Raw genomic sequence first — 23,138 nt, 5'->3', positions numbered from 1 at the left:
ATGGGCAAACCCGCGCACCTACGGTTAAATTTAATCAGTTTGATAAAAAAAACTTTCTAGTGTTATTTTCTCTAAGAAGGGACAGGTTTCACTTATTGCTGTGGATTTCTGCATGCATCTGCACATTTAACAGAAATCCTGGCATGTTTCTGCTGCTATGAGCATAGGGTTTTCCTGGAAAGTGGGGCTTTGACCTTTGCAATGGTGGTGGGTGTGTTTTGTCCTGCAACATGTCATGTTTGTACACTAACAGACCCACTTTGAGCATATGAAGAGGTGGCAACCCCCTATGAGCATTCTCACTCATTGTAACTGCTGAATGGCAATTCTTGGGTGCAGGGGCATGTATATTGTGAGAGCTCTGCTCTCAGACATACCCCCTGCACTCGTCCACACTCCGTGTCCATTTAGGAGCAGAGGCAGGGCACCTTCATAACTATGCATGGCACGCTGCCATGCTGCTCTTAAATGGTCATTTCCGTGCAAGAATAAGCTATTCCTGCACTGAAGTTTACTGAATCCCAGGGTACCTGTTCAGTTTAGATACTTTATCACCAGCCTTAACCTGCCTTTTTAGATGCTACATAACTAGAGTGCTTATTATTGCATGAGTGGTCCTTTGACTTCATAGTCCTGTTCAACATCTGCTCTCAGTGCCCTCAAAGACAAGTCAACTGAAAAAATAAAAAGGAAGAAAATTCTAAGTCTATGAAAATGTAAACAAATGTGTGTAATATACATACAATGTATTTTTAAAACTATGTAAACTGAAGTGTAGTACTGTGCAAAATGCCATATAAAATAGTCAGCATTTCTTAAAAACACACACGCACATGCACGCGTGCGCGCGCACACACACACACACACACACACACACACACACACACACACACACACACACACAGCAAAAGGAACCATAGACAAAATATAGTTGAGCACTTTCATCTGCTTATTACAAGACTTCCTCAAATGCAAGCACTCAGCTATATCCTGGTTGTGTTTTCTTTTGCAGTCTGTTGTTTGTTTTATTTTTAAGGATGTACATGGACTATGTTAGGAGTGTGGGTTTTGGTTTTTGATATTTCTTAAAAAGGTACTAAGCTTGTACGCCACTATTTTCCAACGTAACAACAAATACAAAAACATGTTGGTGAAGCTAATAAGCCAAGTAGAATTTAATAAATATTTAGCATTTTCATTCCAAAAATACATACAGGAACTTTAACAGAATGAATTCACAAATCAGGTGACCATTTAAAGCTAGAACATGTCATGTGACCCAGTACAAGTCGTATGACATCAAGTCATTCAGTAGTGCATCTTAACATTTTTTTAATGCATAAAAAATGTGATGCATACAGAGGATTATGAGTGGGTTGCCTATCATAACCTGCTTATTATGTGTTGAAGACACAGATGTCAAGAAATTCGCCTCAAAAGCAAAGTTCGAGAGGTGAATACTGGCATTCATTTTTAGAACACATAATTAAAGGTTATGATTGGAGACTTGATCATAATTCTTTGTAGTGTAGGGAGCCTTGTCTGCTCCATGCGCTAATAGTTACAGAAAAAAGCACCAGTTGTTTTACCAACTTTCAAAGCCATAAAGCACTTAGCCAGCTCTGTCGGGAAGACAGTGTAACACAGTCTGGTATGTTTACTCTCATCTTGCACTGCATCTCAAATGTCCAGATTTTTGCAGAATGTCCATATTTTTTGTCTCATATGTTTGGTTTGTTCTTCATAAATTATTTGGTTTTCAGACAAATCATTGAGGACGAAAGTCACTAAATAATGACATTTATTTGAGTTTCAGACTTTGTATCCTTCAGAAAATGCAGACAAACACCCAATCTGTTATTCTAACTACTTTCTAAATTTATGAGAGGTAGTGAGGGACAAATTACAGACAGCAGGCAGAAACAAATTTTTTTTTTTATTCTGACACTGTCTTTGCTGGTCAGTACTGGCAGATTTGACTACCAAGAGCAAGACCCAACCTTAACAAGTTAAGCATGGGGTGCTTAACATTTGTCAAGCTCGGGTCTCGTGCAACAGTAGCGCTTAACTGATTTGTCTTTTTATGAATATCGGAGTGTAATCACTGCATTCCATGCACTACAAAAACTTACTAAAACTATAATATAATGGAAACATTCACAACAGTTGTTAAAACCTTTAAAAAACACTCATTTAAAAAGACAGTTTTGTACAAAAAGAACTCTTGTAAACATTAATTTATTACCATAGTAAGGAACTTATTGTAATTATATCATTTAAACTACGGGTGCTGGCTGCATCAAGCAATAATTGCCAGATGAGTTCTCTATCTTCAGGAAAAGCTTCCCAGTTATTCTTCTGGAACACACATACCTTTACTAACTACAAAAAATGTGAATTTTTTAAAATGACCACAAATCTTACCGTGGTGGTATACAGCATTGGTACTGTCACCTTTAGAAATGGCATATGTGTGTTGGTATATTTGTGCCCTTTATGCTCTCTCTGTCTTGCCACATAAAATGTTGGCCATGAGATGTAGAGGGGATACATACACCACATTCTTAGTACTACAGTTAAAGCATCCATTTGTGGAAATAACACAGTGGTAGTTGCCAACATTAATGTTAACAGCTTTGAAAATAAATCTACACTACGAGTAACTATCGTACTTCTTATCCCTCTTGCCTTTGGTGACATTATTGCCCTTACTGCTCTCACTATCAAATAATGACTTTAAGTTTCTCCCTTTTTTTTGTAAATGAAACTTGAACTGACCCCCACTTCTACCTAGTAAGTCAAAAGAATGAAACACAACTTTGCAATTCTTATTCCTAACATTTTTACCATCACATGTACAGGTTTTGTAACTTAAAATCATGGCTTTGTAGAAATCCTCCTTATTAACTTCTTTGGTACAAGGACTGTCAGGATGTTTTAACAGAGATTTAAAATTAGTACTACTTTTGTTTAAAACCTTAGTGACACAATCTGATCATAGGAGTAGCACTATTCTTCAAACATTTGTTTATGAAAGTGCAGTTGTGTCACACTTACCATAATTGTAGATATTTGAGTTAATCAATGTTGCAGTACTCATTCTTGGCTCTTCCTGTCATGCAAAGTCTGCAACTGGCTTCATTTCCAGAATCTTTGCATTATTCCTCGCCATCTGTACATCAGGGTATAAGAAGGGCCTCTGTTAGTACCATCCTCAGGTCTTTCTATGCAGTGGAATGCAGTCTGATGCCTGAGGACAGCATGACCTATTAAGGTGTTAGAATTTGACAGTGTACATTTTAGGCAACAGAGGAAAAAAGGGAATGCTGATGAAGCATAGAGTTATCTGCACAAATCTCCCATCTCCCTTGCTCTAAGCAAGGGAGACAAGAGATCAACAGATAGAGGGGTTGGAGGGTAGGAGTTTTTACTGCAAATATGGCCTACTCAAACAGCTACAATTATGCTAAGTGTGACACAACTGTACTATATTCTTCATAGTCAGTGTTGTAGTACTGAGTGTTGGAGTACTGATTCTTGGCTGGAATCCCAAAGCTACAGGTTGGGTGGTAGGTAATCTGTTCAGCCCAGGTAAAACAGTAAGGCAGTAGCAAACCTTGCTCTAGCCCTTGAGGCAATATCTAGATGGTAATGTTTAATAAATATGTGCACTAAATTCCAAGTGGCATCTTCTAGGATGGCCTGGGTAGGAACCCCTTTGAGGAAGGTAGTGGCAGCTACATAGTGTCTAGAGAAATGGGCTCTAACATGACCAGGGAGAGGTTTGCCATGGAGAGTGTAACAGAACTTAATGCAACTGGCTATCCATTTGAAGATGTTTTGTCTGAAGACACACTGTCCTCCCCCCCCCCCTGCAAAAGCAACCAATTAGTCTGCTCTACACTAACCTGGTAGGGGGAATACAATGATTAAGAAGCTGGTTTCCCCAGAGTGAGGCTCTTCTATTGCACTCTTCGGTTGGGAGATATCCCCAAATGTGGCAAATTCAACTGCATAATTTATGGCAGAATGGAAGCACGGGCTGCACCATGCACCTTAGTATGCATAACCTTTCTTTTAGGTTAACTCAAGTTTGTGAGTCTGGTTGTCAGTTTGGGGCATTTGCTCCTATTAAAAGGGTAAAACTTCAATATTTAAAGATGTGCATAGTCTTGTGTGTGCATTAGTATTAAATTAATAGGTTTTAGGGGATATTGGGAGGTGTTTTTTTTTGAGGGCTTTCAATAAAATGTATTTATTTAGTTACTTATTTTACATTTGTTAACCGGGCTAGTCTAACTGGATATATGTCCATTTTCACTAGAGGCCCGGGGAGAAAAGCTCCACCTTATGCTAAATATAACCATAGAACACAAAAACACAAACACAACAGAAATTTCAAAATAATTCATTACAATGCAAAATTGCACTTGAATAACATTGTAAAAACACCATCAGAGAGAACATGAATACACAGTATAGTATACAGTAGATCTAGCAGCAACTGCCAGGATGAGAGGTTGACAGCTGACATGAGGGGGAGTAAGAAAAAAAAGTAAGTTAGGATAAAAATTAAATTAATAATTTAATTTCAAAATGAAATATATACTCAATTAAAAGCAGATGATAAACATACAACAGTTAAGATAAGCCTGCTAGAAGTAGTGACAATTTTAGGATTGTATATACTAAGGGGTAGTACTCTGACAATAAAATACGTTTTGTAAGATGTGACATATGCTCAATGGATATGGCAACAAACAACTACATAAAAGTTCAACCTGCCAAACATTGTATGTACATAACACAAAAGCTGGAACTAGGCATTTAACAAAAAAGGTGTTATACATAAAAGGTGGGAATAATAACTTTCTAATACAAAGACGCTTTCTGTAATGTATTTAAATGTCAATGGTCTCACAGATAAATACAAAAAGAAAGAATAGTGAACTATATTAAAAATGTAGAGTGCAAATAGCTATGCTGGAAAGAAATGAACATGTGAATTTGATAAAAAAATGTTTTCAGGAAGGTTATTCGGCAGAATATCTGGGACAAAGGAAAAGAGGAGTACTTATATTAATTGCAAGAGGAGCTCTAGTAGTGAAAGAAGAGGACAAAAGGATAATAATGGCAGTTTTTTAGTGCTAAGGGGAGGGGGAATTACATTGGCATGTATTTATATTCCACCTAAAACTGCTGTAATGGGGCTTAAGAAAATTCTGTTTTCAGCAAGGAATATTACTTATATGCGGACTGGAATTTGATTTGCAGCAGTGAAGGGGGTCTGGGGGTCCCAGAAGGGAAAGTATAACAAAGTATACAAAGGAGGGTAGATTTTTGAAGAAATTTATGAAAACATCTGGCATGGAAGATGTGAATTCAGTAACAGGAGTTTGGAGTGAATTTACATATTATTCCCCAAGATATAAAAACGGGGCTAGGCTAGACAGAATTTACATTTCACAGAAACATGTGCATTTTATCAAAGGTCTTGATACGCACCCAATAACTATTTCAGATCATGAGCCAATAACAACTAAAATAAAAACACAGGGTAATGAAATAAAAATAACACACTGGTGATTTCCCACCTAACTGTTGAAAAAAAGAGGAATTTAAGGAATGGGTAGTGGAGATTATTCAGGAGCTATCCAAGAGGATATAAATTACTTCTGAAAATATAGTTAATGAGTGGAATAACAATTAAGGTGGAGTTTAAAAGTAGGGTGGAAATAAAGGAAAGGGAGCAATTGTTAAGAAGTAACAAGAATTATTTAGAGGGACTGACAAATGTTAAAGTATTGCAGAACAGGGGGTATCTCACAGAACAAGAAGAAGAGCAACTGCAGAATGTTATGTAGAAAATAAGGGAATGCCTTGATAACATACACAAGTTTATAAAGATTGCTGTTAAGCAACTGTCTTTTGATAACACTACAGCACAAAATCTTTTAGCACAATGACTCAGGCTATAGAAAGTACAAGGGGCTGTCACCAAGTTTAGGGAGCCTATAACAAGGAAGGTAACAAGAGATACTGTAGAAGTATTAGAAATATTTCAGAAATTCTATGAAAGTCTACATAAAACAGAGAAATGTGGAAATTAAGAAAAGATACAAATGGAAATGTTTCTGGAAGAATTAAATATGTCAAGGTTAGAGGTAGATGAGGCTCAATTACGGTTAGGATAGGAGAAGATGAGATAAAAATTGTGATGTATAAGCAATCTATAGGAAACTCCCCAGGAAGAGGTGGTACTCCTACAGAAGTTTGGAAGCTAGGAGGGATCTGGAATTTTTTGTTTAACAGTATTTTAAGAGGAGGAGATGTGCCTACATCCTAGAAGAAGGCAGTGGTAGCTGTAATACCTAAAGAGGGTAAAGTTTCATCAGATCCAGCTTCATACAGGCTCATTTCAATACTAAACCATGATTATAAAGTGTTCACGTCTGTAATGGACAAAAGAATGGCAAAGCAATACCAATCCCACTATTCATTTTTAACAGTGGATGTAAAGGATCTTTTTTCTGTGATACCACACCATATAGGTCTCGAGTGGTTTGAATTCATGTTGTCTGAGTTCAGATTTTTAAATGAGAGTGAGTTCAGATTAATACTAGAGAATATGGAATTGGTACTAAAAAACAACTTTATTTACTTTCAAGGAGATATTTTTCAACAGTTGGATGGGGTTGCTATGGGGACAGCTTGTGCTCCCATATTTGCCAATACAGTTATGCTATACTGGGAGTTACATTTTGTGTTCAATTCTCCATTCATGGACAATATAGAAAAATACTATCGTTTCTTGGATGACATATTGATTGTATGGAAATGTACACCACAGGTAATACTCAATTTTATGGAAAACTTGAATAACTCCACTCAGTTCCTTAAATTTACACATGAATTTAACATGGAGGAGACACATTATTTGGATGTCACTATCCAAAAAGATTATAAGAATAAAAAATATGTGTCTAGAATTTTTAGAAAAGCTTGTTTCTCTAATTCTTATCTACATTATTGCAGCAACCACCCTCCATTGCAGAAGAAAAATATTATAAAAGGACAAATGGTTAGGGTGGCAAGGATGACATTAGAGTATGTGGATTTTATAAAAGAGATGGATTATGTGCATAAATTATTTCTAGAAAGAGATTATCAAGAATCAGACATCATGTCACTTAACAAGAGGTGATTAAAGGCTGGGGTACTAGATACACGCCTTTATTGAATACCGCTAGTAGTAATATGGAAGTTAATATCATAGACAACATGTTGGAAGCTGAAAACAATCAAACTTACAGTAAAAGTAAGGAACCAATCACCCCTTTTTTTGTCATGACATTCAATTCCAATACCCACGCAATTAGAAGAGTTATAAACAAGACTTGGGATATATTTAAGAGCATGCCCAATAAGTTAGATATATTCAATAGACATTTATGCTATAGTTTCAGAAAGGGTCCTAATCTCAAGAATATTTTTGAAAAAGGTGGATATGAGAATGACGAAAATAACAAGAAAAAAGGAACTTTTCGGTGTGGTAGATGTTCACAATATACATTTATAGCCAATACAGGTGAACTAACCATACCTACTACTCCATTATGTTTTAAAAGTAAGCAACATTACACTTGTTACACCCGAGGGATAGTATATTTAGTTTACTGTACTTATTGTTGGGCTTATTATGTAGGAAAATCAGAAAGACTTTTGAGACAAAGAATATACGAACATATGTACGACATAAATCGAAAGAAGGAAACAAATGCACTTTTTAGACATACATTGTCATGTAAGGAAGCCAACTTTAAATTTTGGGTATTGGAAATGTTACCCAGGGACAACAGAGGGGGAGACTGGGAAAATTGGTTAACATACAGGGAACTGACATGGCAATTATGATTGGAAGCCAATACACCCCCAAGAATGAATGACTGTGTGTCAGTTTTACCAGCCCTAAGGTTAAGGGCTAACAAAGTTAAAAATAACAACAAAAGAAAAGTTTTGAACACGAGTTCATAGTCCAGTATGTTGGATATGACAAGTTAATTATTTACGTTTTATATATACACAACCAATTTTATATTAATTATACATACACAAATACATTATTTTTATATAACCATAGATTTATATATTACAGTACATATATACATTTATATATTACAAATTTAAATTATCAATTACATATTTATATTTTTTTTATATTTTGTTATTTATACATTGACACCAACATTGCTATTCACTATTTATTATTGTTTGTTGTAGATTGTTGCCATCACACAATGTAGTTATAATAAATTGTTAGACATAAGTTTCATCATTTATTATTACATATTATATATATATTTAGACATAAGTTAGACATAAGTTTCATCATTTATTAAAACATATTATATATATATTTTACATACCTTTATTGTAAGGGGTTATTTTAATTTCAGCAATTGTGTACAATTACGCCTTATTATAGGGCCAAAAGGTACAATGCAGCTCGCTCAACCACAGTTATTCAAAGTTTCTGAAGTGGCGTCATTTTTTAAGTGCAACTTTTCAAGTGTAGTATTTCAAAGTGAAAATAAGTTGAACCACATGTTTTTAATTCATTTTAATTCAATTTTAACAAAGTGAATGAGGAATTGAATAATTAATTGAATTAGATTTGCACAAATACGCAGGCAGAATTACATTCATTATTCTGATGAAGTTTCCTGTATTGGAAATGAAAGCGCTTAATTCTTGTACTTGAACTTGTTGGTCTGTTTGTGGAATTAAAATATTATATATTATCCATTGTCATTTCTGAGGACTGAATAGTTTTAAAAGAAAGCTATTAGCTGGTACTTTATTATGGAATTTGTGGGACTGCCTTTATTGGAAATCCTGTTTTACGGAGATTTTTGTGGTTACCAGTTCATTTGTTTTTCTCTGTTTTTCCATTTGTGTTCGTTTAATGGCAAAAGTAATGCCAAGTTTGACAGACATGGACTAATGTGGTTTTGTGGAGGGGAGGCAAACATTTGACAACATTAACAGAACATTGATGATCCAGAGAGAAGCACAACATAAGAAAATACCATTGTCATTGGTGTGTCTTGATGCAGAGAAAGCATTTGATAGAGTAAGCTGGGACTTTATATGGCAATGGAAGCATTTGCATTTCCTGAAAAAAAATGATAAGGTTGATTAGGAAAATATATGAGGGATCACAGGCAGAAATTAAAGTGGGTGAGGTCCTCTCTGATAATTACTGCTTGAGCAGAGGAACTAGGCAGGGGTGTCCTCTTCCCCCTTTGTTATTTGCATTATATTCAGAACTACTGGCAAAGAAAACAAGGGACTCAGAACTTCAAGGATATAATTTGTATGGTAGTCAATAAAAGCTGGTATTATTTGTAGATGATATTATTTTATACCTAGCAAAACCAGAGAGAGAGATTACAGTGTTGTAGAACATTCTGAGACAGTTTCAAATCTTTTTGGGATACAAAATTAATTCTTAATTAAAAATGTTTAAACAATAAGACACAACCCCACAACTGGAATCATCTGTTGTGATCCCTGGGACTTCCTGGTGAAGCTCAGGGATGTGGATTTTGAAGACAATATGGTGTTTTTAACTGTTAATGTTGTTAATCTCTTTAACATAACTCCTCATGATGAGGAGTTAGAATGGTTTTATGAATTTATGGTAGAGTCCACAAAATTAAGCCAAAATGAAATCACTGTGTTGCATTCTTTTATGGAAGTGGTCCTGAAAAATAAATTTGTGTTCTTGGATGAACAGTATTTTTTACAGAAGAAGGGTGTGGTGATGGAGGCCATGTGTGGCCCCATCTTTACTAACACGGTTATGCTACAATGGGAAAAGAGGCATATTTTCAATGTGTTTACCCCTCCCCCATGGAGGATGTACATTATTAGGAAAATATATTAATTTTTGGGGGTTGGAAATGAATCTGATATTGAGTCTTTTATCAGTTATTTGAACTCTACCATTACCTTTTTCAAGTTTAACTCTTTCTCCATTTCCAACAAAATTAGTGTTCTGGATGCTGAAATTAGCAAATACATGTGTAATGAGGCACTTATTAGCAACATATTTAGAAAACCGACATACTCCAACATTATATTGCATTATTCTAGTTTAGTATAATAACAGTTACTGTAATTATTAGCAATGTTTATAACATACAATATATTCTTTATTCATATTTGTAATTTATTATAAGTTTATATAATATATTCTTTATTCATTTTTGTATTTTATTATAAGTTTATTTTTATTTGGTCCTGGGCTTGTTTTTATATGTTCATAGGTTCATACTAGGCTATCTGCCCTGGGGCAATTATAAGCCTAGCCCGATTCTGTATGGCTTACGCCACCCCTTGATTTGAGTATACTGTACCCTTTTTAAGGTTTAGTTTACTGTGCCTCTGTCTAATAGTGACACGGGAGTAATCCCTGGGACAAACCTACGATCCCCCATCCACTTATCGAGATTCTTCTTGAAGAGATTCAGTGAGGTGCTCTGCCTCACATGAACTGGAATTCTATTCCAGAGCGAAGGGAGCCTCTGGGTTATGAACCTGTCCCTCCAGCAAGTTCTATTTATTTCTGTGCGGAGGTTCAAGTCTCTCGAGCGTGTGGCTCTAAGGGATTTAGATTTACTGAGGTGGAGCATGTCCATTAATTCTGGATTTGACATAGCTTTGTATGTCAGGCATAGATCGCCTCGAAGTAGGCGGTATGCAACTGAGTAGAGCTGGAGTTTTTTTAACCGAGCAGCATATGGCATCTGTTTGAGACCCTTGATCCTCTTGGTGAGATACTTTTGGGGTCTTTCTAATTGCTGCAGGTGTCGGGTAAGGTACATCCCAAAAGGGGCATTGTATTCTATGATGGGCCTGATGAGGGATGAATAAAGGGCACGATTACCTCTCTTGATCTAGATGTGAAACCCTTCGTGATGAGGTGGGCTATGTAGAAGGTCTTTCTAATCACTTTGGCAATGTGGTTTTCAAAGGAGAGATTGTTATCAACTTGGGTCCCCAGGTCCCTAATAACTTTCTCTGTACTTAATGGGTTTCTGCCTATGTGGTAATTTGTGGGCACATTGTTTTTGCCAAAGGGTATGACTATACATTTTTTGGCATTTAGCTTTAAACCATGGCGCTGGCACCAGTTATCTGTCTCTGTGAGACCTTTTTGAAGGATGTTTGTGTCAGCTGGAGAGTTGATTATGGCGCCCAGTTTGCAGTCGTCTGCGAATTTGGTGAGCCATAGTCCTCCCATGTTTGCCTGTACCTCGGAAAAGTATATACCGAACAAGAGTGGTCCCAGGACAGAACCCTGTGGGACGCCACTTGTGACCGGTTTCGAGTCTGACATGGCTCCAGCAACTCTTACTCTGTGGGTTCGGTCTTTGAGCCAGTTTGCGACCCATCTTGTGACATAGGGGTTTATATTTAAGCTGGATAGCTTATCTATGATGCCCGAGTGGGGTATTGTGTCAAATGCCTTTGCAAGGTCCAGATAGCTGTGTGGACTACCGTCCCTTCATCTATGGCTTTGGTGACTGTTTCAAAGAAGTCAACCAGGTTCAAAAGGCAGGATCTGCCCTTGACAAAGCCAAACTGGGTAGGATCTAGTGTCTGCAGGTCCCCAATGTCTTTGTTTATGAGCTCCATGATGATCCTCTCCATAGCCTTGCAGACTAAGCTAGTCAGGCTTATGGGGCGATAGTTTTCAGGGTCCGTAGAGGCTCCACCTTTGTGGAGTGGGACCACTGTTGCTGTACGCCATTCTGTGGGCACATATCCTGTAGTGAGGCTGAGATTGTATAGCTGTTTTATTTGAGGGATTAGTTCCTCTTGTAGTTCATGTAGGACGCAACCTGGGACGCCATCTGGTCCCATGGAAGCAGTGTTTTTTGATTTGGAGAGGGCAGCCTTCACCTGAGCATCTGAGATGTTTGGGAGGCAGCCCTCTGCCGGGATAGATACTTTCTCTTTTGGGGGGGAGGGGTGGAGAAGTTTGCACTGAACCTGTCTGCCAGGATACTGGCGATGTCTGTGGGTTCAGTGTATTTTTTGTCGTTTAGAATCAACTCAGAACAAGTCTGGGAGTTGCATCCCAGGTTTCTAACATAACTGAAAAAAGCCTTATGATTGTCTTTGGTGTCCTGTGCAATTTTTCTCTCGAAGCTGGCCTTGGAGGATTTTATGAGGGATCGTAATTTTTTGCTAGTACTGATCAGAGATGCCTTCCCTATTAGGGATTATGCTCTATCATGTAGTAGCTTCCTCCTTCTGTTGTACAGTTTATTTATGGCAGGGATCCACCAGACTGGATGCCTGCCTTTGGATGATTGGGTCTTGGTTTTGTTTGGGACAGCATGATCCATGCATTCCTGGAGATGTCCGTAGAATGCATTTATATAGGATTCCACAGTTTGGGCTGTAGTTTCCACTGGCCCTAAGGCCTTGAAGGATTCCACTTCGGTTTTGAGAAGTTCGCTTTTGAGAAGTTTTTCACTGTGGTTTTCTGGGCTGGGGGTGGGGTCGGGATGTGGACATCCAGTGAAATTAATTTATGGTCTGATCTTACCAATGAGGGATATACTTCTGGTGTGGAGCATAGAGTCCCCATGTTGGTAATGATCAGGTCTAATATGCTGTCCCCTCTTGTGGGAGTGGTGACTAGTTGTTCAATAGCATTTGAGTTTATAATTTCCAGGAATCTTTGGGCTAAGGTGCTGGGGCTTGAGTAGTGCTCCCAGTCAATGTTTGGGTAGTTGAAGTCGCCCAATATAATGGTGTTCGGAGAGATCTTCATGTTCTCCAATGTTTTCAGGACGGCCGAATGGGATTCCTGACTTTGAGAGGGTGGTCTGTAGGATGCTATAAACTGAAAAGCAGTCTTGCCCACTGTTAGTTGCACATGGATGGTCTCCGATACTTCGTGCAATGCCACTAACCTGGAGGTGTGGATATCCTTGATAAATATGGAAACCCCCCCTCCTTTTGTGGTTCGGTCCGGGTTTTGGGGCCGAAAAGCATGATACGAGGTATAGCCTGGTAGTGCTGGGGTGCTCTCTGGAGCCTTGAACCAGGTTTCTGTCACTGCACAGATATCGATGTTCTCCATACTGAGGAGAGCTTCGAGTGCGTGCATCTTGAGGTTAAGACTTCTGGCCTTTAGCAGCATTACCCTTGGTTTCTTGTTCCTTGTGCTGTCTATGAGGGTGGGTTTGACTTTTGAGCCTTGCCTAAAAAAGGCACTATGGGGGTGGCAAGAGCCTTTGCCAATATCTGAAAGCCCAGTGGTGACAGGTGCAAGCCGTCCCTAGCGAAGCAACATGGCTTGTCGAGCATGTCATCCCAGGCTGACAGACACTGGATCCCCTTTGAATGACACCAAAATTTTAGCCAATTGTTAAAATCGATCATTTTGTCTTTGTACTGTGGCATCATTCTAGGTGAGGGTAAGATGCTGCTCAAGGTCAGGGTCATACCAGCATGGGCTACATGATCAGAGAGCTCCTCTAGGTCTCTTTTCATGTAGTCCAGGGAGGTACGTCTCAGGTCATTCACACAAGCATGTACAATGACCAAGTCATATTTGTATTTGCTTTGGAGTGACCTGAGTGCTTGCGTTATGTGTCGGATCCTAGCACCCGACAGGCAGCTCACTGTGACCTTCTCTTTATTCGGCCTGGTGAGCGGGACGTCAGTGTGTCTGACAATAGAGTCACCTATAACAAGAGTATCAGGTGTGTTATTCAGCCTTAAGGGCTGTGGCTGCTTGGCACACTGACTTTGTGGGTTATGTGTTGTGTGTGTTTTGTTTTGAGGTAGCGTTTGCTTGGATGTCTGCTTTGGAGGTCTCTGTTGCTTAGGTAGATTTTTATTTAGAGCCTCCGAGTATGTTTTTGTGTATTTATGTGTTTGGTTCGCTGATGTGGTGGGACTATGTGATACTGGAATTGTGTTGTGTGAGGTTACCTTCTCCTCCTGACTTGTTACACCAGTTTTGAGATGAGAGAGCTCAGCCTCCAGTTTGGCTAAATAGCTGCATCTCTCACATATATTTGAACCTGTTTGGAGGAGGAGAGGGTTGTCCGTGTACATGAGACAGTTGTAGCATTGCCTCAAAATTCCCAGATTCACCAGCTGGACTGGAGAGGAAACCATTGACTGACCTTTGGACATGCTAGAGTAACAGGGAAACTGAATTTAAGGTGGACCAATAGAGGACAGGGTAATCGTAGAGAGTATAAGAGTAAGTAGTGCTTATAGTTTAATAGTGCTAACTTGTAGGATTACTTAATTGGACCAGTGAAGGGCCTTAGAATGAGAATATGGTGTTTAAATTGAGAGATAGAGCAGTTCTAAGGGAAAAAGTGAAGAGCAGACTTTGTGGAGCCAGGAATAGTTTAAACCCAATTAGGCGGTGCTGCCCGTTGTTGCGCAAGAGGGTTTTAAGAGAGGAAGTTCCTTTTACAATGCAGTTTTATTTTAACTGTATCTAGCTATTTAATAACCCATGTGATTTTAATAATGTGTATGACTGGCTGGTGTAAATATTTAAACACTGTGAAGATAGTGAGATGTGTAATTGCACTGAGAAAGAGTTTTGTAATGCAAAAGCTTTGCTGCGTTTTATTATTTTACTCAATAAAATAGTGTTTGGCATTGACCTCGTTTTTTCTTGAATATTCTAGTTGTCATCTGGGTGATCAGAAGACGTGTATTATTAAGGGCCAGAATGGTTTCAGAGGATGAATTACTTATCAATGAGAGGAACAAGCTTGCTGGTATGTATCTAAGTAGAGGGTACCTGTAGAATAGAGAGCTGTGTTGTAGCTTTAAGATACATTTCCAATGAATGAACATGCAAGCACGTGCTAGCCTCAGTGCCATTTTGAGAGTGCAGCCAGAGAGTGAGCATGTATAACAGCTGGTTTGTTTATATGTTTTTCTAGGTTAAAGTTATTAAGCCCCACTCCTAATGTGTTTGCACATAATAAAGCTGCGTGAACAGAACCCACAATGGACGCGAGACAGTATACTTCTCTTCTAATATATGAAATTAAAGATGAGGTTATTCAAAAAAGATAGTATAGTACCATAAAACCTCTTCTTAAAAGTGACGGTGATATAGAGTTTGGGAAAAATCTAAACCCTAATGATTTCTGCAACTCCTTTATTACCATCTTTACAGAGGATGCTTTTGATATTGTAAACTGCCACAAGAAGAGTTGGCAGAACAGACTTAAATCCTGGTCACCCCTGGCCTTAACGAAATTCTTTCTATAATAAGCATTTTAAGACTGCAGTCTTACAATGTTTAAATATTTTCATGTATATTTGAACTGTTTTAACAATTTTTTAAATACTTTTCTATGTTTTTTTTATATACATTTATCAAACTATGGTTGTAAATGTACATGCTTTGTCCACTTTTTGATTGTTCTTATAAAAGCTTTAGAATATTAAACCACACTCTTCTCTTGTAGTCTATACCCAAAAAGCAGCAAACATGAACTAAAACCCAAAACTGTGTTTATTATTAAGCGCTTTCATTTCACTACATTGGAAATTCCATCAGAATAAACTCAGTTTTTTGTTTTAGTTTGTGTTTGCTGCTTTTTGGGTACGGACTGCAAGAGAAGTCTGTGGTTTGGTGTTTCTTACTTTGTCTTAATTTGTCTCTTTGGTTCCAGTTGCTTGTTTTGGAGTTTTAGAATATTTAGAATATTTCCAACTTGATTGCTTACTGTGTAACTTCAGTCTCTTTGTTCTGACTGGTTCTGTTTTCCTGTGATTCATGGCTGGGGATTTTAAATACGCTTGTTTTAATGTTTTAACAGATTCTGAAAAAGTCTTGTGTTACAAGCAGATGAAAGCACTTAATCTTTTATTTTTATCAATAAAGTTATATCTCTAGCCTTTTTGTTGCCGTTGTCTGTCTCAACAAGGATTGGATTTTTCAAGTTTGTATTATCTAGTTCCGAGTTTATCTGCAATGAAGAACCACTTGCACAAAACTCTAACTGATGTCACGTAGATTACTACTTCAAAATAGTATTGCAAACACTGTGAAATGCATTTAACCTTCAGTTCTCAGACTTCATCTAAGCAGAGTTACCTATGGACCACAGAATGTCAATTGTAGTAAAAGTATCTTATCTGTCAACAGAATATGACCACTAAATCTACTTTTATTAAGCCATAAAATGCTGTAAACAGAAGTACTAAAAAGTAAACAAGAAATATGCCCACTATCCTTCCAGCTGTTGCTCAGTTTTATATAATATACAACAGAACCTTTAGATATATGCCTTTCACATTAGTAGAATTTTTTAAAGCTGTTTCATATTTGTGGCACAGAAAAAAACTGATAATTCATGCTCTTTTTTTTCAGATATTTTTTCAAATTATATTTTAAGAAATAGAAATACTTCAGGGCTTAACATTTTAAAAAGTCCTACAACTAGTCAGTAAATTTAAAGTACTTGTCAATATGCCTTTAATGAATGTTCTGAAAAAAATTTGAACATACACATGGTGTTAAAAAAATATTTTCAGAGCACCTTAAAACCAAAGAATATCGACAAAAGAGAAACTATTCGATTCATTAATGCTTACACTAAGTGTACACTCAGTCTGTATGATCTGTATTCATCCCTACCAAATTTGTTGTGCTTTCTAGTTAGTCAGAAAGATTACAGTAAGTGTACATGTAGTCTACACTTTGTGGTAATATTTTTGAATCCCCCTCAATATTTAAGGATGCGCAATAAACTCACTATGAAAACTAAAATTAGGAAGAAGAAGAAAATAGGAGTTATGTTTCTGTTGTCTGTTCACTCAGTATGGTGTACACTTAGGGTAGGCATTAATGAATCCCAGGGAAAGCCCGAAATGATGTAAAAAACTTTTGAAATAGGGAAGGGAGATCAAAAGTGCATGCAAAGAAATCTCCCTAGTAGAAAAATATAAATCACTGTTCTTTTGAAAAAGGTTTAACAAGCCATAAAGAATACAAAGGACAAACCTCTAAAACATTATAATAGATCACAGAAAGGAAAGAAGATGCAGATTTGTTGTATACTCAACACTCACAATTGTTTTTCATCAGCAAAACAGATCAATGTGAATTCTTCTCTTTTAGCAGCATTACACTGTAACATGATTGGTAAATAACACTATATAGTCGGCTCCACTTAAATGCATAATCGGATAAAAACATGTTCTGCTTAAATGCATTAAGTCTATTCAGTCCTGTTTTTAGTCAATAGAAATATATTGGAGTGTATTACGCATTAACATATATTGATTAATTGCATGTTTCATTTACATGTATAGCTGTGTCAAATCCTGTGTAGATCACTGCCATGTTATTTTACTAAATATAACTTTATAAATACATAACTGAATAGCCAGTATGGCTGCATGCTGTGACTGTGGAGAGCATTTACGTTTACGTACTGTAGCCATTAAGTGAGCAGGAAGTCTACCAGTTATTTAAAGGATATTACAAGAATGTCTAAGAAAATTCTTAAAAAGACTATTACTTTAGCTGAGCCGTTCGACATTCTTAAAAAAAAGACTTGATAATCATGAAAGTCAGACTTCTACTGCATTGCTGTCAGGCATGCAAAGCATAATTTTAATAATTCTGAAAAACAGAGAAGAAATTATTAAAGAGTGGCAAACAAATGCCAATCCTAATTGCAAAAGCAAGCGAGTCAGGGAAGTCTGAAGATGTCGAAGATGGTTTGCACAAGCCAGAAGTCAAACAAATTCCCATTAGTAGTCCATTGTTAATAGAAAAGGCCGACCAACTAGCCAAAAGCATAGGAGTTGCCGACCAACTGGCCAAAAGCATAGGAGTTTAAGATTTCAAACATATGTCCGGTTGGTTAGAGAGATGGAAGGGAACTAACAACATTGTGTTTAAAAACAACAGCATGGTGAAAAACAAGACACAGATAATTTTGGAGTTGAGTGACAGGTGGTGAATGTTTTTTCAGCCATCATGAAAAAATTACAATCCATGCGACATTTTTAATGCTGATGAAAAGGGATTATATTGGAGAGCTATACCGGATGGAATACTGACATTTAAAAGTGTTGAGGCTGCTAGTTCAACGGCTGTGAAAGATTGAATGTCCTTACTATTAGCTTGCAAAATGGATGGCAGTGAGAAGTTTGATCCTTTTGTGATCGGGAAAAGGAAAAATCCAAGTTGCTTCAAGAATACAAAGCAAACAAGAATTCTTGGATGACTGCTGAAATTCGGAAATAATGACTTCTGAAAATTGACAGCTCAATGAGAGCTAAAAGAAGGAAAATCTTGTTGCTGTGTGAAAACTGTGTTGCACATAGCGATGATGTAAGGTTGATAAATGTAAAGCTTCAGTTCCTGCAACGAACACAACATCCCTTATTCAACCAATGAAGTAAGGCATTACTACTTGCTTCAAAAAGCACTACCACTCACTGGTCCTGTGGCACATTGTAGACATCATAGACAGTATGTCCGAATCACAGAAAACAGCAGCTGAGCTTGCCAAGAAGCTATCCATACTGGATTCATTACGCATGCAGAGAGAATCATGAAATAAAATTTCACAATCTGTAATAGTCAACTGCTACAAGAAGGCTAGTTTTGTTCTGCCGAGCTCAGACAATGTCACAGACAATAGTGAAACAGATCAACATGAGAGCTTTTGCATCCCTTTGGGCATGACGGTGGATGATTTCGAGCAGTATGTTGCAATTAAGGAAGAACTGGAACCAGAAGAAATGGCTGATGATGATGAATTTGTTCCAGAACAGTGCACTGCTGGCAATCGAAATGAAGACAATGACACTGATGATGAGGAAGATTTCTCTACTATTCCATTACACTTCCTTGACATTATCCAACATCTGCATATATTGCGCAGATTCATGGAATAAAAGGGATGTGAACTGTTTTCTACTTTCTGTGAAGTGAAGGATATTATATTTCACCTGAAACAGCTGTTCAGACATCAATAACATTTTTTTTATCTAAACCATGAGGAACTGTACTGACTACTGTAAATGTTTTATACAGTACATTTTTCAATAAAGATTCTGAAATGTATCACTGTTTGTGCTTACTGTCTTACCTAGCAAAAGAAGACAGAAAAGGCACATTATAACTACTGTATAAGGAATAAAAATTCAAATGGAAGTCGTACCATACTGATTTTCTAAGCTAGAGACATCAGAAAGTACACAGACTGAATGTTAAATAGAATAAAGCTAGAATAAATTAAATAAGTGGTACTGAGGCCTGTGGCAGGTAGAAAAATGATACTGTAGTACAGTACTGTATCAGTTTGAAAAGAGTCTTTTCTTCTGCAACTAAAATAGACTTCCTGCTCACATAACTGTATGCCATCTAAAACAGCAAACAGCTGTAAACAGTAACTTTTCTATAAAGTTTCTGAAATCTATCACTGCACTTGTGTGTTTTGTGTGTGACTACTGTGTATCCGGCATTAATGTAACCGTTTCTCATATCAGCTTCGCTTAAAAGCATATTCTGCTTAATTGCATTAACTAACCTCATTCCCGAGGCTATACATTTAAGCGGAGCCAATGGTATTTTTACAAGGTACTCTGCACATGGAAGACAAGCTGTTTCTAAATACAGATAAACAATAGTTCGAAATGAAGATGTGTGAACACACATTTTATATACAAATTTTTATAAAAACTTGTAGATCACGCGATGATAATGTTAACAAATGAAAAATACCAAAGAATGTTCTCAGATCTGGATTAAAATGGAAAGGAGACCATTCACACAATGGTAACAAACTGAGATAGTTAATAGTTTTTGAGCATTTTTTACTGAAAATGTGCATGTGAATAACATCACTACAACTGCTGTACTATCAGATCGTGTGAGCAGAAAAAAAAAGTACAACCCTGACCCAAGCTTGCTATATGACATGTTCTCAAACTTCAGCCTCTGGTACACTAAGTTAAACACCTACTATGACATAAACACAAAATCCTGCATTTATATATTTACATTGTTTTCAATAAATCACATCTGTGTTTCGACATAATGGTTTAGCTACACTAGCTTGATGGTATGAGTGCTCCATGTTGCATGAATACAGCACTGGCCTCATTCACAACAGTGGTAAGCACTGCAGCTGCACTACTGTTGGGGAGGACATCTTACATATACAGCATATAACTTCATTCCTTTAAATGGAACACTAAATCGAAAGTCCACAGTTTTCTGAGCATACTTATTGCCTTGATGTTCTATGCTGTGTCACAATAGTGGTGACTGCTGTCAAAAAACAATGAACCTAAAGCTATATTCTTGTTTAGAAAATGTACATCAACATGGGTTTCTTTAATTTAACAACTGTTTGTGAACTAAAAGATTATTAAATGGACCTATTTAATAAATTATGTTCCTTATTTCTTTATTTTAAGCCTTGTCCCTGATATTTGAGATAGAGGGCTGAAAGGTATTCAATGTAATCATGGGAATAAATGGTATAGGGTGCAATAAGGGGGAATAAAGGATGTGACTGGCTGTCTTTCAACACAATGGCAGCTATAAGTGTGCAGAAACCTGCAACGGGGACAAACAAGCAATATCAAAAGATGTGTTGTTTGCCTTGTCACTTCACTTAGCTGCCAGCATAACTCAATGGCAAAACTGAGAACTAACTAAGGCTTAGTTACTAAGCTGACCATGAGATTCCATATCAGTACTTATTGTACCTCACTTACAATTTGGTGGTGACTGGGTCAAGGAAAACAATGTTACTTAAGCATACATGTTTAAGTAATTCCAGAACCTTGAAAATGTTTAGGTTCAGTATCATTCAATAACTTTCCAATGAAGAACAAAATGTTTCTGAGGAATTTAAAAGAAGAACAATTAATGAACTAGCTGGATCCAATACTGTCAGTCAGAAAAGTAAAACTGACCATACAAATTAATGCAAATATCTTAATTCTGGAATTAATTTTTAGCATGCATAACTTTTGAATAATTCAAAATGTTGTGACTGTGGACAGCTCTAATACCGCATGTGTACCAAATTATTCCCCCACCCCCATGTATCACTCAACATTTTATTCACAAAAACTTTACACTACAAATATAAGACTTGCAGCAGCTGATGAGATATCCCCAAGTAGCAATGATATTACAGTCAGTGATAAGGGGTGCAGCAAGAAACTCTATATTTACACATCAAACTCCCACGCCACTGTCTCATTCCGATAACTGCTCATTTGTTAAATCATGTGTATAATAAATGTGTATTAAATCACCTGGTTTTTACTTCTTTGTGGTTATGCTGTATTTTTACGACTACATTATCCTTGGTTTGAAATTGTTTGGTCTCATACCCTCATTTGGACTTCCTGAGTGAATTCATTGTGGAACTGCTCATTTGTTCTATGTTCTTTTTTTTTACCATAAATACAAAACTACAAAGACATATGTAAACAGATAGATATATAAATACAGATACAGTTACACGGATATAGATATATACCTCACAAACAAATCAGCCAACCAGCCAACAAACACAATGTAAAATTCTCATAGCAGAAGAAACCTTTAATTATAGATTCATGGGAGATTACTAGCCTAATGACTTAACAGCTCTTACAAGCCTAGCCATTTTTACCTGAATTTAACCTGATTTTTAGTCTCTAAAGGCTAGAGGATGGCTTACTTCTGTGCCTATGCCTCTGAGTATTTTAAAGACTGCCCCTGTCCATAAGTGATATGGGCCCCACCCCAGGAGTGAATTTATGACTCCCCATCCAGTGATCCAAATGTGTTTGAAAACGGTCAGGGAAGGGCTCTGCTTTACATGAATAGGAAGCCTGCTCCAGCGTAGGGGTAATCTTTGAGACACATATCTGTCTTTCCAGCATGTTTTGCTTGTGTCACAGAGGTTTAGATCGCTAGATAAGGTGGACCTCGTGCAATTTGTCTTGTGAATGTGTAACAGTTTCATCAGGGCTGGATTTATGAGTGCCTTGTAGGTTAGGTATAGATCACCCCTTAACAGTTGGTAGGAGACAGAGACAGCCAGCACTGTAACAATCACACCTCAGTATAGACATAGTTATCTTCTTTTGTTGACTCATTTGCTCCCTTTTTATTTCACTTACATGCTTGGATATCACAACATTGGCCTCTCAAAAATGTGTACATCAAGCCTTATATTGTGTAGAAAGGCAAACTATAAAAATGCCAAAAGCAACTCAAAATATTTCTTATACACCATGTTTTAAACACTGAGAAAAATTGTAACATGTAAATAGAAATTAAAAGAAAAGGTATTTCAAATATAATTTAACGGCTTAGCACAGTGGTTCTTTAAAAAGCATGAGAGACCAGAGACACATCTTGACTATTCTATAAATTCCGTTTGAAAAATATATTTGAACCCCAATGGATAATAATGGCGATCATAGTTTTCCTCGTAGTTAACTGTTAGGTCTCAGTTGCATAAAGAAAGTGACTGAAGTTCTACTTTAATCTAATTTAGTTTGTTGATTTACACCTACAAGAGTCATCAAGAGTCCATGTGCGCATAGTGTACATCATTGTTCACAGCATGCACTTAGAACTGAAATTATGTCTTTAATTTCTAATCATATTATTTACACGACAAAAGTGTGACTTCATCCACATGGCATATCAAGACAAAATGCACCTGCAATGCGGACCAAGAGGTCGACAATTCCACCTACAAACAATGATGCCTTACTGTAACAACAAACTGACCCTTACGGTTTAAAACAGCAAGCGGGTGACCACTCCCCAAACCGAAGCACATCCAAGACAGAAAACAAACCACTTTCGCACAAAAATACCTTCTTTGTAACGGCTTCTACAGTGCTCGTTATCTATTAATATATAGAACAATAATCGTATTTAAAACAATCACACGCGGAACAGAATAACCTTCGAATGTATAATTATCAGCAGTGCATGTTAAAAATAAAGACAAAACAATATGGAAATATGTTTTATTATACTGGAATACAAGTGCTTCTGAATACATTAGGACGTATCGAATTTCTAA

The 23,138-nt window shown here is 37.0% G+C and overlaps 1 protein-coding gene and 1 pseudogene across 2 annotated transcripts in view; one reads left to right on the top strand and one right to left on the bottom strand.

Annotated features, from left to right (window-relative positions):
* CCDC92 (coiled-coil domain containing 92) overlaps window positions 1–23,138 on the bottom strand; it is a 726,248-nt gene that overhangs the window by 702,718 nt on the left and 392 nt on the right. The window lies entirely within an intron of this gene.
* LOC122800557 lies at window positions 3,901–4,052 on the top strand (annotated as a pseudogene).

Source organism: Protopterus annectens, chromosome 4.part0 (genome assembly GCF_019279795.1).
Source record: "Protopterus annectens isolate FY-2018-M chromosome 4.part0, PAN1.0, whole genome shotgun sequence".
NCBI classification, from domain to species: domain Eukaryota; kingdom Metazoa; phylum Chordata; order Ceratodontiformes; family Protopteridae; genus Protopterus; species Protopterus annectens.
Note: the sequence above shows the minus strand (reverse complement) of the source record. Positions and strands in the feature narration are given on the sequence as shown.